We start from the raw sequence: 18,799 nt of genomic DNA on the forward strand, positions 1-18,799 counted from the left end.
CTGACGTCACGGGTCCGCCCACTGACATCATAGCCCACCCACTGACATCATGGACCCGCCCCCACCCGGTCTCAGCCAGACATAAAGGTGGCAACCCTAGCCACAAAGGCCTAGAGCGGCAACGGCATGCTAGATGCTGCATCTGAAATGGGGACTGGGACTGGGACCCATGATCCCTCCCGGCCCCAGTGACAGCTTTTGTAGAACCACAAAGTAGGTGAGGGAGGTGAATGGTGGGGCTGTATGAGCACAGAGGGGAGGGAGGGAGGGAGGGGGGGGGTTGTGATCATCCCAGGGGCTGCACTTTTTTGCAGTATGAGAACTTGTTTTGGATGTGTGCACTAATACAGTTAGTATTAGACACTGGATCTGTTATGTGAAATGCTTAGGACTTCAGGTTTTTCAGACTCAGGACCTTTTACTAAATTGATGAAAATTCATTAAGACTAGATATTGTACTGGATTTATGCAGCTTAGTTACCGTCAAATACAAGGTGTTCTTTTATTATTACAGAGGAATAGTTAACAAATAAGAAGTATTTGCATGAATAGCATTTTATGAATCCATCCCACTGGCGATTCACGATTCACATTCTTGCCAGTGGGAAGGCATTTCAGGAAGATTAGTCCCCCCCAGCAGCGAAGAATTATTGCAACTAATCTCCCTGTGTATCACCAGGAAAAAACCTCATTATTTTTGTATATAAGGGTGAAGACACACAGAGCTACTAATAACAGCTACTTTTTGTGGCTACAAAATATCCTGCCATAGACAATACTGAGAATTGCCACTGCTAAAATATATGTAGTGTAGTGTAGTGTATGTAGTAAAGCCAGTTATCACTATTGTATATTTTGTAGCCATGACAAGTAGCTGCTGTGTGTCACCCTAAAGGTGGCCAAACACTATTAGATCCCCTCATTTAGCAAGGTCGCCAAACGAGCGGATCTTAACCCGATATGCCCACTAACATTTGGGTGATATCGGGTGATGTGGTCCTGGATCACAGAAAAAAAAATCAAACTTGACCAATCGATATATGGCCTGATATCGATTGGGAACCCCCAGACATGGGCAGATAAGCTGCTGAATCGATCTAAAGGACCTGTGCCCGTGTATGGCCACCTTTAGACAGGGATCCCCAAACTTTTGAACCAGTAAGCAACATTCAGAAGTAAAAGGAGTTGGGAAGCAACACAAGCATAAATTTTATTCTTGAGGTGCCATATAGGAGTTGTGATTGGCTATTTGGTAGCCCGTAAGTGGATTGTCAACATACAGGAGGCTCTGTTTGGCAGTGCACCTGGTTTTTATGGAACCAAAACTTGCCTCCAAGCCTCGAATTCAAAAATAAGCACCTGCTTTTAGGCCACTGGGAGCAACATCCAGGGGGCTGGAGACCAACATGTTGCTCATAAGCTAGTATAAGTTAGCATAAACTAGATAGTATAGTAAGCATAAGCTAGTAGATAGTATACACTTAACGCGTTTCGGGAACAACTCCCTTAAAGACTATGATTAAGGGAGGTGTATCCTATCAGCAGCCTGCCATAATATAAAATGTTTCCAGAAGTGCGGTCAAGTTGCCTATATTGGATTTAGACATTTTACCTGTATCTGACTATTCAGCAGTAAACACTGGCAGATGTTCGGTGCCTTCAAAGACAAGTCTATCGCCATACATGCACCGAATATTGATTGACAAGATTTAGCCAATTAGATCAAAGATATACAAATGAAGCAGGAAAGGGAAGGCATGCACAGTGCAGATTCAGTCCCGAATGTACTTATTCAGCAGCCTGCATATCTTACTCTGAGTGGTGTCGTCAAAGAGAGAAAGTTTGAACAGAGCTGATCCAAAGCTTCTGTGGTGTGTATCTTTTAAAGGAAACATTTAAAATAATAAACATAAATAAATGTTTTTTATGAAGGGGTATTAAATTGAGACTATTAGGGGCAAATTCACTAAGGCGCGAAGCGCCGAACGCTAGCGGTTTTTCGCTATCGTTTGCCATTTTCGCTACTGCGCAAATTCACTAACGAACGCTGGCGTAGTTTCGCTAGTGTTACTTCGCAACCTTACGCCAGGCGAATTTTCGCTAGCGACGAAACTACGCAAATTCACTAACTTGCGCAGTGTAGCGAACTCTACCTTTTACGCTAGACTTCCTTCGCCACCTCAGACCTGGCGAAGCGCAATAGAGCAGATAGGGATTGTTTCAAAAAAAGTCAAAATTTTTTCTAAGTCCCAAAAAACGCTGGCGTGTTTTCTACATGATGGCTGATAGGCTTAAAAAGATCGAAATTTTTTTGGGGCTCCCCTTCCTCCCCCCTACTTTTCCTGACTCATGGCAACTTACCTAGACAGTGGGCACATGTGTAGGGCAAAATAAAATTTTTATTTGCAGATTTGAAGGTTTTCTAGGCATTTGTAGTGCAGATACGTTTTCCTCCATTGAAATTTGAATTTCGCGCCGTATGCAAATTAGCCTTCGCTAGCGCAACTTCGCTTTATATAGCGAAACAACGCTAGCGCAACTTCGCAAACTTACGCTACCCCTGTGCGCAACTTCGCATTTTAGTGAATTTGCGGAGCGCTGGCGAAAATTCGCCTGGCGAAGTGCGGCGAAGTGCGGCGAAGAGCGGCGAAGTTGCGCCTGGCGCAACTTCAATTCTTAGTGAATTTGCCCCTTAGACTGTTAGAAAGGTGAACAACCTCTTTAAAGGAGAACTAAACCCCCTTTAGGCAAAAGTCCCCACTGGCCCCCATCCCTGCACAGTGTTACCCCTGAATTGTATCCACTCTTGAAATACTCTGCACATAGTCAGCGCTGCGGAGTTCATGGGCACCATCTTTCAGCGCTTCGGTATTCTTTCTTCTTCTGCAATTTCCGTTACTTTTGGTGCATGCGCAGTTTTAATGAACCGGACGATTGCTCCAACTGCGCATGCGCCAATACAGCGCTCACGTAACAAAGAATACCGAAGCGATGAAGATGGCACCCCTGAGCTACACTGCACTGACTCTGCGTGTGCGGTCAGTATTTTAAAAGGGGACACAATTCAGGGGTCTGAATACAGAAAGTTTTGGTCCTCGCACACCCTATCTTATAGGCTAAACAGAGATGCCTGGTGCTCACTGTTGGAGGTCCGGCCACCTCCCAATAGACCTTGCAAACAAAGAAATACAATGGCACACAGGACTTATGCAACACCTTAAGTGTTTATTGCAGAGTGCGGTGCAACTTTTCGGGGTGAACCCCTTTGCCTCGTTGCACCGCACTCTGCAATAAACACTTAAGGTGTTGCATAAATCCTATGTGCCATTGGTTTACACAATTCAGGGGTAACACTGTGCAGGGGTAGGCAGGGAGGGGGGCCAGTGGGAAATTTTGCCTAAAAGGGGGGTTTCGTTCTCCTTTAAGACAGGGCTGTGGTGTCGTTACATAAATCCTTTGACTCAGACTCGCAAGACAAGAACTCTCCAACTCTCAATTTATACACACAGAGAGGGATTACAGTAGCTCGCCATAGATATTATGAACATGGAGACAATTGCGGAAACATTCTAGCAAACTCCCTGCGACATATACAATGACGCAACTACAGTCATGGTATCAAAACTAAAACAGGACAAATGAACTGTAACACAGACCAACTATCAGTGCAAAACTAGAACAAGACATAACAATAGATGAGCTAACAGAAGCCTTAGATAATTCCCCATAGGTAAATGGCCTCTCTGTCATATTATAAAACTTTCAAAAAAACATTGATGCCACAACTCCTGGGGGCACTTAATCACATACACAAGGGGGAACAGTTTAGCCCACAGTCACTAGAAGCCCACATCTCCCTAATCTTAAAACCAGGAAAAGACCCATCTGACCCAGCTAACTACCACCCAATCTCAATGATTAATGGAGACGTCAAACTGCTCGCCAGTGTTTTATCCAAAATAATACAAACCATGCTGCACAAATTAATACATCTACACCAAGTCAGATTCACTCCAGGCAGAGAAGCTAGAGACAACATAAACCTATCCTACATGGCAAAAAAATATATAATCAAAAGCCCTATTACTCTCTATGGACGCTGAAAAAGCATTTGATAAGAGTAAAAATTCATGACAGCATGTCTGTCATACTATGGTTTCAGCAACAACATGATGAACTGGATTAACTCCCTATACCATTCCCCCAGAGCCAGAATTAGGGTTAACCATTTCCTTACAAGAAATAAACTGAAGCCCTCTCTCACCCACACTATACATATTAACATTAGAGCCACTGTTCTGCAAAATTAGATCTAATCCCACAATAGAGGGCATTCCTATCCGAGGTCAGCAACATAAGGTGGCAGCATATGCAGATGACCTCCCTTTTTTCCTGACAAACCCCAAGCACTCCTTAACTAGCTTGGAAGAAGAGATAGAAGCATATGGAAACCTCAGTTTCTTTAGAATTAACCCTAAGAAATCCTTTGCCCTAGACTGGAACCTCTCAGACAACATAAAAGTGAAACTATAAATGAATTTTCAATATAGCTGGGCTAAACACTATGTCTTACTTGGGAGTGCAAATCACAAATGATTATTCAAATTGCACATCTCTAAATTACAATAAAATAGCCACTAAAATAGCAGATCTAACAAATGGAAGGACAAACCTATCTCATGGACCGGCTGAAACCTTTCCACCTTACAAAACACTCTGGAAATATGGGACAAACTTAAATGATGATGAAGATGATGAAACACCCCCCCCTTGATACCACTAATTAATAACCCGGATTTCCCCCCAGGCATGGACATATCGCATTTTGCGAACTGGCTAATATTTGACAACCTACAGCCGATACATTTATTGATAAAGACCATTTCATGAAGTAAAACCTCTCACAAAACGACCACTACAAATTTATCCAAATCTACTTTCACAGCCTAGGTGGAAACCCCACACTAAACCGGCCCCTAACTACTTTTGAACAATTATGATCACAAAAAGACCCCCTGGCGAGAGCACTCTCACGACTGTACCAATGCCAGACGCCCCTATTGGGGCAGAATTATACAAATCTGCTAAAAGTTCAGGAGCTGTTCTATTTCGAAGAGCTATCCACAGTGACCAAGGCACAATTTACAAAGTTCTCCCACAGGTGGAGTAGAAGGATTCTTTTTAAAGACTCAGACACCTTCCGTCAAGAAATGGAAGCTGGGCCTAACAATTAGGAACCCACTACAGCTAGAGAGAAACCCCCCTGGCCAACTTTTTATTTTGTTTTGTTTACTCCCCCCCAAAAAAAGATACAGCCAATACACTAGGAATGTATGATAATAGAGGGTCAAGACCCACTGACTGAAATTGGGTATTCCAAAACCAACTAACAATATATAGCAGGTTAACCTTTAGAACAACCCATTTTAGAAAACTAAATTTTGGGGTTAACGACTGCTGGGTGTTGTACCAAATGTTAACTGTATATTAACTGGATACGTGTATAAAATCATAAGCATGGTGTTATAAACTGGAAGAAATATTTATCTACCGTTCCCTCATCCCATCCTATATTCTTTCTGTACCCCCTATCCTCCACATACCTTGAAATATTCAATAAAAAGTTATTTGAAAAAAAAAAAATCTCAACAAGTAAAAGCCGCCTAGTTTCTATAGAATTGGGAATTATCTGAAGAGAAACACTTTTTCCACCTGAGACTTTTTTGATAATGACGTCTAACTTTTCACCAAAGAGCATATCCCTCTCAAAGGGGAGCTGGCATAAATTTGTTTTCGAAGCTGCATCCGCTGCCCAAGGCTTCAGCCACAATGCCCTCCTTGCTGCCACTGAAAGTGCCATGGACAATTTAGGTCTTTTAACGTTGGATGAAATTGCTTCTTCTATATTCAAGAGGCAAACTTTAACTGCTCTAGAAACAGAAGTTAGCGCTACCACTGGCCTGCATGCCACAAAAGATTTTTTTAGATTGAATTCCATTTTTTTCAGGCTCCCTGAATACTGCTGCATCATCCACCTGTAATGTTGTCTTTTTAGCAAGCCTAACCACGGCTGCATCAACCTTGGGAGGAGCATCCCAAAATTTTGCATCCTCATCATCAAAAGGATATTTTCTTTGGAACTTTCCAGCCGTCTGTGGCCTCTTCTCTGTCTTCTTCCATTCTGTAGCTATTATCTCTTTTATCGAGGCATGTACCGGAAAGCACAAGGATTTCTTCTTTAAAGAAGGGAAAAGCTTGTCTGCCGAAGATAACTTAGAAGGCTCTGTAGGAAACGTCAAGGTTTAGGGCATCACAAGGTTTGACGGACTGCCTTAATTAGCGGCTCCACTATAGTTAAATCAAAATTCGACTCATCTTCTGAGTCAATCTCCCCTTCTTCTGAGCCTAATGGAGAGCGAAAAACTGAAATATCTGAAAGTTCCCCTTCAGAAACCTCCGAAAGTGAGTCTGTCTGTCTTGAGTATGCATGCCTTGGCCTTTTCATGGAACTAGGCACTTCTTGGAATCCCTGCACTACTGCCTGTTTAATGACAGCTGCTAAAGAATCCGTAAAAGCTTGACTTTCCTGAGAGCATGAAGGTGTTCGATCTTCCTGAGTTTGAAAGTAGTCGTCTTCTCAGGTGTTTTATCTTTTTTTCTCTGTGGCAGGAAGGATGCATAATACAATAAACAAAATGAACACAAGATAAATCCTTTGAAATTTTGGCGCCAAAAGAAACACTTCCGTGTTTAGCTATAATGCTGTGATACAACATGCCTTGTCCTTATTCAAAATGGCGTTTACTTCACGGTTTTTGCTAGAGTGTAAAACCTCCCCTAATGGCAATCCAGCGTTTCAGGATGACCGAGCCTACCTTCCTCTGTGACTGCCGTTTGCAGTCATTCCTCCCCACAGTAACGCACTGGACTTCTATGTCGGGACCATACTTCCTATGACGGAGACGCTGACGTCACTCCGGCGAAACGCGTAGGGCAGCATAGGTGGACGGTGGGAGATCTAGCTCCCATCCGCTCTCCACGTAGACAGGCAGAATTGGGCCCAAGGGAATGGAATTGGAGAGGGAGGGTGTAATGGCAATACCTTTACTAGATACTACCCTCTGATGGTTACTTTTCATTTGAAACAGCACTCTCTTTTCTAGTGGTGATTTCCCATTCTCACCGTCCACTATGCTAAGGGTTTTTATTTCTAAGTGTTCTTTTTAAGGCAAAAGTCCTTCACTGATCACACTATGTGATGCAGTGAGTCTGGTCCTGTGAGTGTGTTGTTTGCAGTGTGGGCTTGGCCCAGTGATTTGTAGTGTTTTTTAATACTTTATATTAAAGGTGAAGTTTTAATAGTGTTCTTCATTGTGTTTTATTATACAAAATTTGACACTTTATCCTGAACTGGTTTGCAAGTGGGTTCTAGAATGGGGGAGGTGCCGTGGGACTAAAGTACCTGCCCCTCATACCCCCTATCTTTTGTTGTTGTTTATTTAAAGAGTCCAGATTTAAATGGTGTCATGCAACATTCAGACTTTAAAGCTGATAAATCTGCCTCCCAGTGTGGTCGTGTTAGTGCTGATCAAGCCTTAAAACTCAATGTATGATCTAAACCTGATTTAAGCATTTAGCTTAAATATAACCCAACAATACAAATACCTTTATTTACTTGGCCTAATAGGACTCTACATAGGTATATGCCTAGCATATGTCTAGTTTCACCAAAGCCCCCCAAATCATCTCCAGCACAACACCTTTCTCCCACTTTCCCTGGATCCTGGTTCTCATTATCATAACTTGGTGATGTCAGAAAACAACAGATCTCTGCAATAGCAGCCCAAGTTCCTCCCTCATGTCTCTCTGCCACCAGCCTTCTTAAAGTAGAACTAAACACTAAAATTAATATGGTTAAAAATGGCTTATTTTACATACTGAACTTGTTGAATTTTAAGAGGTTTTCGTATTTTTTGTCATATTGTTCAGTTTGAAAAACCAACATATTGTTCTCCGACGTATTCTTAGAGCAGAGTGGGCGGAGACAACAGACAATCCGATTTCATCTATAGACTGTCAATGGTTTAAATTAAAATTGCTGCCATTCTTTAAATATTAATACCAGGGTCCCCATACTTCGCAGAGTGAGTCGCCAGGTAACTGCAGTTCAAGGTTAGAAAAAGTGGGCAGAGCCACCAATCAGATTTTACCTATTGACTTTTAATAGGAAAACTGAACTTGCTGCTGTTCTCGCAGTATTAATGTCAGGGTCCCCAAACTCTTCACAGTTGGTCACTAGGGGACTGCAGTTTTAGGTTTGGAAAAGTGGGCAGAGCCACCAATGAGATTTCACCCACTGAATTGTATTGGTTTAATGGGGCCTGTCAACCAGACATAAAAAACTGTATAATAAAAGTCCTTTTCAAATGAAACATGAAATCCAAATTCTTTTTTTTTATTAATGCATTCATAGTTGTTGTAAACTTATTTAAAGATCTCAGCTGTCAATCAAATATTACCTGCCCCGCCCCTTAGACATAAAGGTGGGGCAGGCAATTACTTTCACTTTCCATTCAGCACTTACTAGATGTCACTGCACTCCTCGCATTCCCCCCCTCTCTTCACCATTTCATTGTGTAGCCAGGGTATGGGGATGGACATTTCAGCCTCTCCACAACTATCTAAACGGCACTTTTTAAGATAATGATACTGCCATTTTATATTGTTTTTGCCTTAGCCTTCTGCTTGATTCCAGCTTTCAGACAGTGGTCACTAACACCCACAATCAAAAGAAAATATTGCCCTGCCATGTTACAGATTTAATTTTGCTGTTACTTTTTATTAGTTATTTTTCTATTCAGAACCTTTTTCTATTCATATTCCAGTATTTCATTTACACCAGTGTTTGGTTGCTATGGTCAGATTAGCTGCTCATCAAGATGGAGAGCCGATAAACAAAATATTCTTAACATTTCAATATCCACAGAAAATAAAAAAATCAAATACAATATGAAAATTTTCTCAGAACAGTCTTGCATCATGCTAAAAGATAAAGATGATCTGCCTCTTTAACATACAGGGACAACTAAAAATCAAGCTCATGTTGTATAAACTCACCCATCCGAATCCGATAGTCTGATATCATTTCATTACACCAGTCAACAGCATTACCATAGCCTTCTCTGGCCTTTTCCTACAATAATAATAGGAAACCATTAGCAAATTTCCTTTAATAGAGACAATAAATATAAAATAAATAAATAAATAAAAAAATGAAGCCAAGTATAAATGACATCTCAGTATGGTAGCCACTAAAAATACATACATTTTTCTACATAGTAAACAGTTACTAAATCTACAGAAACAACCGAATAAGAAAAACATGCATTCATCATACACTGCCATAAATTCTCTAAGTTTACTTCTGTAAAGGTGCAGTTCTCCTAATACACTTGTACACAACCCCACATCCTTTCCTTTTTTCAACAGATTGAGTCTCTGATAATGGCAATTAAGAATGTGGGTTACACAGACCAAACTCCATGCACTGTTACTGTCACTTAGCTTACCCTTTTGCTTTATTGTTGGGGTCTGCCAGTGTCTCATCAAGAAATAGCACACTGGCTCTATGATCCTTCCGACGGATGAATTTGACCTATAAAAAGCATGTATGCCAAGAATACATTTGAAAAATGTATTTTAAATGCAAACTGAACAAAACATACATTCTAAGCACTTACCACTGATGGCCAATAAGGGGATTTCTGGTATTTACACCAGGCAAACATTCCAGGCTCAAACGAAACAGGATCTGAAAAAGAGAGAAGAAAATGAAACTTTTAGTGCAGTTGGTACTTGGCTCAAAAATTCAGAGTGTTCTTAAGCCAAGAACTGTCTTTATTAGGTGGGCGAGGCAGTGGAATGGTGGAAGGCCTGTAGAGAATACAGCATGTATTCCATAAGCCTTAGTGCAGCAGTTCCCACTCATATACTCTCAAAACTAAAATCAGTTAAATATCAGGTAAATGTCCTCAAAAGCTCAATTCACCGGACTGCTGCTGCTTATGTCTAGTTACTGCCTGTGATCAACTAGTGCATGATCTGGCAGTAGTTATGTAGTGCATAACTCTGAGGGCAGAGACACACGGGAAGATTCGGGGAGATTAGTCACCGGGCAACAAATCTCCTCTTCTTACGGGGCAACTAATCTCCCCGAGTTGCCTTCCCGTCGGCTAGAATGAAAATCGCAAAAGCTTTGCAGTATTTGGGAAAAAAAAAAAATCACAGTAGTTTTTTAAAATACCTGGTTGATTTAAGAAACTTGGCAGTTCCACTTCTTCTGGATTCTCCTCTGGTAAAATGGAATTATGTGCAGAACCTCTTGGGGAACTTAGATCCATATCAGAGGAAGACAGTCCAGGAGAGAATTCTAGAAAGAAGAGTTCAGTATCTTGGCTACATAATTATTGTAATGTGACAATATACACCATGGAAAGATTTTATTCCAAAAAAAACATGCAACAAAAATTCAAACATCCTTATTTCATATGCATGGAGGAGATGTGGGTAGTATTGATGCTTTGCAGTAAAGAAGTCCAAGGTATGATTCCAGTAAGGGCACTATCTGCAAGGAATTTTATGTTTTTCCCACATCTGCATGTGTTTCCTCTTGGTACTTTAGAACACCTACAGCCACCATGCTCGATTGCTCGACTTGTGTCGAATGGAATTGATTATCAGTTACACAAACCACATGCAAACACAGGATACTAGCTTAAAAACAATGGAATCATTTAAGAATTTCTTTTAATATTTTATGACATCTTTACAAAAAATGGAGAACTATAAAACCATGATTCAGTTACTTTCACACTATAGTTTATTTACCTTGCTTGTCTTGAATATTACTTTTATTCACCAGAGTTTAACAATTCCCTGCAGGTTTTGCTAAACCTGGTTGTATGACAGTCTCAAACCATACTTCTTGTTCTGTGGCTTCAGTTTGCCTGCTCCTTTCTTTATTAGCCCATTAGTGTTCTTAGCCTCACAATTCTTTGCAGCACCCATGCACTTTGGTGAACATTTACTTAATAAATTCATAAAGTTTCCCTTGGAAACAGATGCCTTCCTAAACTTTACTCCCACAGAAGAGATCTCTGACTGAGGTCTAGTACAGCTAGGATCTAACTGATCCTGCGCAACTTTGGAAGGTTTCTTTGTATTTTTGATGGAGTTTTTTGTTTGCTTTCTTTGTACACAAGTTGCTGTACAACCTTGCATTTGGGTGTTATCTGGTGATGAAACTGTGCCAGTTAGTCTTTGTGTCCCAGGAAATTCTGTTTCTGTTGAAACTGTGTCCTCATTTGTTTTTAGACTTCACCCTCTCATTCTTTTCTTATCAGGGGATTCCTTTGTGCTATTTGTAGCACCAGCACTGTCATTTTCTTTCTTCATACTCTTTAATGTTTTGTGCTCCATTTTCTCATATTTCATATTCAGTCTTTTTCTCTTGCTTTCAAGGGGTTTATTTTTCCTATTCATGGTACAGGATCAATTTTTATTATTGTTCTTCCCATTGGTTATTTCTTTATCATTAGACACTATTTCCTCGGAGGATGTACTATTTGTTTCATTGTTACAATGGTTATTTACTGAACTCAATGTAGTGGATGCTTCATTCAAAATATCTAATGCAATTCTGAGAGTTTTCCGATAGGTCAACTCCTCTACAGGTGTATTAGTGTTTTTAGATTTTAGATGCTAGAAAACAAAGCCAATAGATGGTTAGACAAATAAGATTATTCCTTATAGCAAACACTTCCATTTAATTTTTTTTAAATTATTCATGTCAGACAAGGTCGTTCCTTACTGCCACTGAAATGCCCAAGACTAATGTGCTGCCTCCCACTGTGTATAATGAAAACAGCCTGTGCCGCCTTATGGGGGGGGGGCTTGGCTAGAAAATGCTCTAGAATGCCAAATGAAGAGGCAGTTCTCTTTATAATTAATGAGAAGTGACATGGAAATTTCCTCCACATATGATATATGCTGGCCAAGAAACTCCATCATCTGTTATAAGTCTAAAATAAACATATCAAAATACTGTAAGTGTTCACTGTAAAAATAAAACTGGGTAAATAGATAGGCTATGTGAAATAAATAATATTTCAAATATAGCTAGCCAAAAGTGTAATCTATAAAGGCTGGAGTTAACAAATGTGTAACATAATAACCAGAACACTACTTCATCCTTTGCTGCTCTCCAACTTCATATTTATGTCCCATATGCCCTCCCTCCTTCAAGTCAGTTTTTGATTACTGACTGGTAACAGGTTAGAGATCTGCAAAGGAGGAAGTAGTGTTCTGGCTATTATGTTAGAAATCCGGTCACTTCAGCCTTTATTTTTTAAATTGCACAGGCTATCCATTTACCCAAGATTTGCCTAAGTTCCAAGATTTTCCATTTTTATTACTAGGAGTCCCCACATTATTCTGATAATTTTTTTTTTAAACTTCTCTTTATTTTTCACGGTATATCTCCATACAAAATAAAGGCATATATTGTACATTACAATCCTATTGTCTCATCACAAAACGTCTTAAGATACAGCATTATCACATGTACAATCAATACCTGAGAATACAGTACAACTATTAACTAGGTCAACTAGGTCATGTAGAGCAACCAGGTCACCAGGTATGTCCGCCTATTACATATTGTGGTCAAATCAACTCAAATTTACTCAACCCTCCAGAGTCATGAGGTAGCCAATGGGGCCGGTGTCGGAAAGACTGCCAGACAGACCATATTTTATCGAACTTCGAGTAATTGTGTTCGTTCTTGGCTGCCATCAACTCCATACTAGCCCTGTAATCAACTGCCACCAAAACTTGTTGAAAATCGAGCAGACCAGCAGTTTTCCAGTTTTTAGCAATCAAAAGTGTCGTCGCATTAAAAATATGGAACAAAAACTTCTTCTGGAATTTAGTGATCGCATCTGGCAGGTTCAACAATAAGGCAGCATCCGGTGTGTGAGGGACCCCAATTTGTAGATCAACATTTATCAGGGTGAAAACATCGTTCCATAGGTCAATTACCAAAGGACAGGACCACCACAAGTGCACTAATGTCCCATGATGCCCACAACCCCTCCAACACAAAGGGGAATACATCTCCGACATTTTGTTTAATTTTACTGGCGTAAGGTGCCATCTATAAAGCAGTTTTTTATAAGCTTCAATATGGTTAGTACACCTAGTAGCACCAACGAGGGTTTGCTGAATTTCCTGCCATCGATCAGGTGAAAGTTCTACATTAAGTTCTTGTTCCCATTTAATGATATGGGGATGCTTATGGTCTGGTGGCAGAGTAAGTAGAAACTTGTAGCAGTCCGAAAGAACTCCTTTAGCCTGACCCCCAATTTTACATAGATATTCAACCCTGGACCTCTGACGTAAGGTTTTATATGATGGTGAGGCTCTGCTTAGAAAATGCGTGAGTCTGAGATATTTGTAATAGTCCTTCTGACACAGTTGGTATTTGTTCTGAAGTTCTGCAAATTGTCGGTAGACATTTATCAAATATAAATCAGAAACTGTCTGTATACCTTTTTGTACCCAAGCTTGCAAATCTAGATCCTACACCAAAAATTTCACATTCAGCAAAGGCATATTCGGTGAAGGGAATTTCTCCAGATCCCTGTTAGTGTGTAGGGAATCCCACTGAAGAATAATGAACTTGGTGGAGGGCAATAAACTTAAGTTCCTAGGTCTGTGCTTAGCTGGCAACCATAACAATTGGGAAACGGTTAAATTAGAAAGGGTACCATTCTCAATGTCCAGCCATCGTTTACAACCAGGGGGACTATGCATTCTCACTGCAGTCTCTAAGAGGGAAGCCCTATAGTATTGCAGCAGGTTGGGTAAACCCACCCCACCATTGCTCGAGGGTTGATGCAAGACTTTGGCTGAGACACGGGGTCTCCTGCCCCCCCATACAAACGAAGTCAATTGCGCCTGTAATGACGTTAGGAACTTCCGAGGAAGTTGAATTTGAATGGTTCTGAAATAGTACAGTATTCTGGGTAAAACATTCATTTTAGTAGCTATAAACCTACCCACCCAAGATGTATAAAGGGTTTTCCATCTCTGATAATCAGCCAGTAACGTTTGTTGTAAAGGGACAAAATTCAACTTGAAAAAGTGGTCAGGATCTTTGGGGAGTTTTATACCCAAATACGTAAGAGAGTTAGGCTTCCATTCAAAGAGAAATTTACCATGTAGGCATGCTAATTGCCGGTCGGGGATGTTAATTGCTAGCGCCTGTGTTTTGCTCGAGTTAATTTTATACCAAGATGCTTTGTAAAAGGCATCTAATTCTTTCAGTAAATTAGGGATAGCTATGTGTGAGTTGGACAGCGACAAAATTATGTCATCAGCGAAAAGGCTTATCACTTGAGGGCCTATATTAGTGGGGATGCCGGAGATGTCCTGATTCAACCGAATTTTGCATGCCAAGGGTTCCACAAGAAGTGCAAAAATCAATGGGGAGATGGGGCACCCCTGCCTAGTGCCATTGTTGATGGGGAAGGCGTCAGACAGGATCCCAGATGCACAAACTCTAGCAGTAGGGGAGGTGTACAACATTGAAATTGCTTTAAGAAATGTAGGGCCTAAGTTGAACTTGCACAATGTGGCGTCCATATAACCCCAGTGAATCCTGTCAAACGCCTTCTCCACATCCAAGGACAACAGGACTGATGGTATATGATTTTGCTTGATAATGTATAACAGATTGTGAAGTTTCCTGGTATTATCTGCTGCTTGGCGTCCCTGTATGAAACCCACCTGATCTGTGCTAATGAGGGAGGGTAATATGTTGTTAAGTCGCAGTGCTAGTATCTTGGAATAGAGTTTTAAGTCGGAGTTGAGCAGCGAAATAGGCCTATAATTTTGGCAGAAATCCGGCGACTTGCCAGGTTTAGGTATCGTTGAAATGTGTGCCTGTAAAAATTCAGGTTTAATTTGTCCTGTATCAATTATATTCCTAAAAAGCGTCAGTAAATGAGGGGCAAGTAGATCTTTGTATGACCTATAATAAGCGTTCGTGAAGCCATCTGGCCCTGGTGCCTTTCCCATTTTTAGGATCTTAATTGCTTGGAAAACTTCTGAGATGGAAATTGGGGCATTAAGCTCCTCCTTTTGTTCTAGTGTGGGCTGCGGCAAATTACACGAGTTTAAGTAGCTTTCTATGTAATCCTGTGATGGTTGTACTTCTGCTGAATTCGTGGATAAGTTATAGAGGGAGGTATAATACTGTGCAAAGTGGTCAGCTATACCTTTGGGGTCAGTGATTTTGACATTATGGTCCATTATATGGCCTATTCTGGACTGGGCTTGTTTGACTTTAAGTTGGGTAGCCAGGAGTCTAGTCGCTTTGTTACTGTTGGTATAATAAAATTGCTTAAGTAATTTCAATCTATATTCAGTTTTATACATTAGTAGACTACTGAGTTCCCTTTTATGGTTTTGGATTTCGGAGTAGAGTGCAGTGGTAGGGTTGGAGTGATACGCAATAGTCGCTGACTGTATTTTCTGTTCTAAATCAATTCTCTTAATATCTCTTTGTTTAGGTAACCTAGCTGATATCGCAATTAGGTCTCCCCTAAGGGTGGCTTTGTGCGCTAACCATAAAGATTGAGGATTTATTTCCGCTGACTGATTGAATTGGAAATACTCCTTAATCTTCGACTCCACCTGTTGTGTATCTGGATTTTGTAATATAGCATCATTAAGTCTCCAGGGTGTTAAGTGGGATTTTTGCCTATAAGCATCAAGATGTATGCCAATTGGTGCGTGATCAGACCAGGACTGTATGCCTATCCAAGCCCTGGAGATCAGGGTCAAAGTCTGTCGGTCCGTAAATATTACATCAATTCTTGATGACATGGCGTGTCTGGGGGAATAGTATGTGTACTCCTTATCTAACGGGTGCTGAGCCCTCCACACATCGACAAGTGCCAAGCTATGAAACAATCCCCGTATTTTAGCAGCTATCCTGAGCTGGGATGGTGTAACTCGTGTATACGGTTTAAAGGTATCATGGATGGGGTCTAATACTATGTTAATGTCCCCCGCCACAATACATTTCCCTGCCTTGTGTTCTAACAGGCTTGTGAGCGTTTTCGAAAGAAACTGTAACTGGTTGTCATTGGGAGCATACAGGTTAATAAGAGTGTAAATCTGATTGTTTAAAGAGCAAATAAGCATAATATATCTACCCAGGGGGTCCGCAAATAGCTGAAGTTTTTGGAAGGCCAGTCTGGCACTCAATAGAATAGAGACTCCTTTCGTTTTTGAAGTGGAGTATGCATGAAAATTGTGTGGGTATTTCTTATTGTAAAAATTAGGATGATTGGACCGTTTAAAGTGAGTTTCTTGATAAAATATCACATCTGCTTTAGCTTTGTAAGCTTCATTCAGGGCCAAATTTCGTTTCTGTGGGGAATTCAAGCCCCTGGCATTAAAGGACATGTCAACCATTTTTATACTTTTTGTATGAATGCAAACGTTACCTCTGCCCAACCCGAACCGCATTGTTAGCGCACGGAAATTCTGCTCCTGTTCCCTGCACCATCGCGTTCTATCTTCATAGATCTAAGCTTTTACCCCGCGGCCATTTTGTCCATGCTATTCACTTCCTTGATTTATTGCGCATGCGTTTCTGTACACCAATAGATGTTTTATCCCTCTGAAGATCAGTGATCTTTTATCCCTCTGAAGCAGTGAAGTAGTTAAAGACTTTGGCTCTCTTCCAAGCTCCCTGCAGTCAGCAGCAGAAATATGAGCAAGGAGCTGGGGGAACAGAGTTAACGCTGACAATTCTAAAGTCGCCATAGCAACCACCAATGCTATTGCGAGATTGGTGGATAGCATGGATAGGTGTGTCATCAGAGCTCAGTGTTGCTCCGCGGCACAAAGTTTTTTTCCGACGCTGATTCCCCTGCACTGCGCATGTGCTAGATTGTGAATGAGGAACTGCGCATGTTCAGAACGCCAAGCAAGAGCGCTGATTCTGAAGGAAGGGTGGAGAGTGGCAGATCGTGGAGGAAACCTGCAGGACACTTAAATCAACAAAGCTCCTTTGTTGTTAACGTAAAAAGGACTGGAATGCTAGGTATGTGACTAATTCAATTAGGCTTTTTACTGAATAAAATCTTGTTTTAAGGGTTGACATGTCCTTTAAGTGAGTAAAACTTCGAATTGATCAGCTATTTGCTGAACCCCATAAACATACATATGCATACATTTGACATTGAGAATGAACATTCGGACAGTGACCTGGTGACCATTTATCTGAAATAGAAAATGAAAGCAAACATTGCTGAACTGTAGCGAAACAAGGTAGGAGGAAAAGGAATAATAGAAACAACATTGTAGATATGCAAGATGGTTACCAATGTCAGACAGGAAAAAGGGTGACATAGTTACCATCCTGTGGCACAGAAAAAGGTGAAATCTTGGCTGTGCCGAAATCTTGTCTGCAGGCGATCAGCTTGTAGACTAGTGGGGGGGGGAGAAGATAAGAAAAAAGGGAAGAGAAAAAAAAAAGGGATAAAGTGAACACTCCGTTTCTGGAGCCATTGCTTGGAAAAAGAGATAAAGGAAGGACATCCGCCTTAAATGAAGGTAGAGGTATATCTTCCGTTACAGTTCTGCAATCAGGCTGTGTGCCATTCTGTAGACAGCTTCTTAGTGGAGGGTGCTTGCGAGGACATGTTCTTGGGAGATGGCGGTCTAGTCGGGCCTAGGTTCCAACGTTGCGTAGCTTTAATGGCCTCATCCGGCGTGGAGAGAGTGACCGGCGACCCATTCTTGAGGACAATTATCTTTACCGGAAAACCCCAGCGATAGGGGACTTTATTTTCCCTGAGTATGGTAGTCGCTTCAGCAAACGCCTTTCTTTTCATCAAAGTGGCTTGCGATAAGTCCGCATAAACTTGGATATCTGAATACTTGGCCGGCCAATTATCCTTTTTACGTGCCGCTTGTAAGAGTTTTTCTTTGACCTTGAAAAAGTGAAGCTTAGTGAGCACATCTCTGGGGGCCGCCTCCGGAGCCGATCTGGGTTTAGGGACCCTATGGATCCTGTCGATGGTAAGCTCTATGGCAGGTGTATTTGGCAAAATCACCTCCATTAGGCCCATAAGATAAGTTTCCAAGTCCTGCGGCAAAACGGATTCCGGAATACCTCGAAGTTTTAGGTTATTCCTCCGTGATCTGTCCTCTAGATCAGCTACTTTGGTAGAGAGGCGATCCACCTCTTTCCCCAAACTCACTTGCGTGTCAGCCAGGTCATTGTGGGCCTCGGTGTACTCCGCCATTTTGTTTTCCATGTGCGCAGTGCGTTCCCCCAGGTCCTGTATTTCTTTCCGTATGTCTCGTGAAAGCTGTTTAATATCGGCTTGCAGTGTTTTCTGAAGGTCGATCAGCATAGACTTAATTTCGTCCGCTGAAGTGCCGTCTTCAGATCGAGTCAACGCGCCGTCACCTTCCTCGAGTAGGTTATCAGGAATGGCGTCATGCTGTGCCTGCGCAGCCTGTGATTGCGAGGAAAAGTACGCAGTGACTTGCTGCTTTCTTGGGGTTCTGCTTGGGCGCCATGATCCAGGCTAAGAGCTGTGAAATAGCAATGCAGAATAGTGCGGAGTCCTTGCTGTGATTTAGCGTTTAGGCGGCTCGAGTATACGGAGCTACTGTTTCAAGCGTCCATCTTGTGCGACGGGTAACTCCGCCCCCC

Source organism: Xenopus laevis, chromosome 1S (genome assembly GCF_017654675.1).
Source record: "Xenopus laevis strain J_2021 chromosome 1S, Xenopus_laevis_v10.1, whole genome shotgun sequence".
Taxonomy (NCBI): Eukaryota; Metazoa; Chordata; class Amphibia; order Anura; family Pipidae; genus Xenopus; species Xenopus laevis.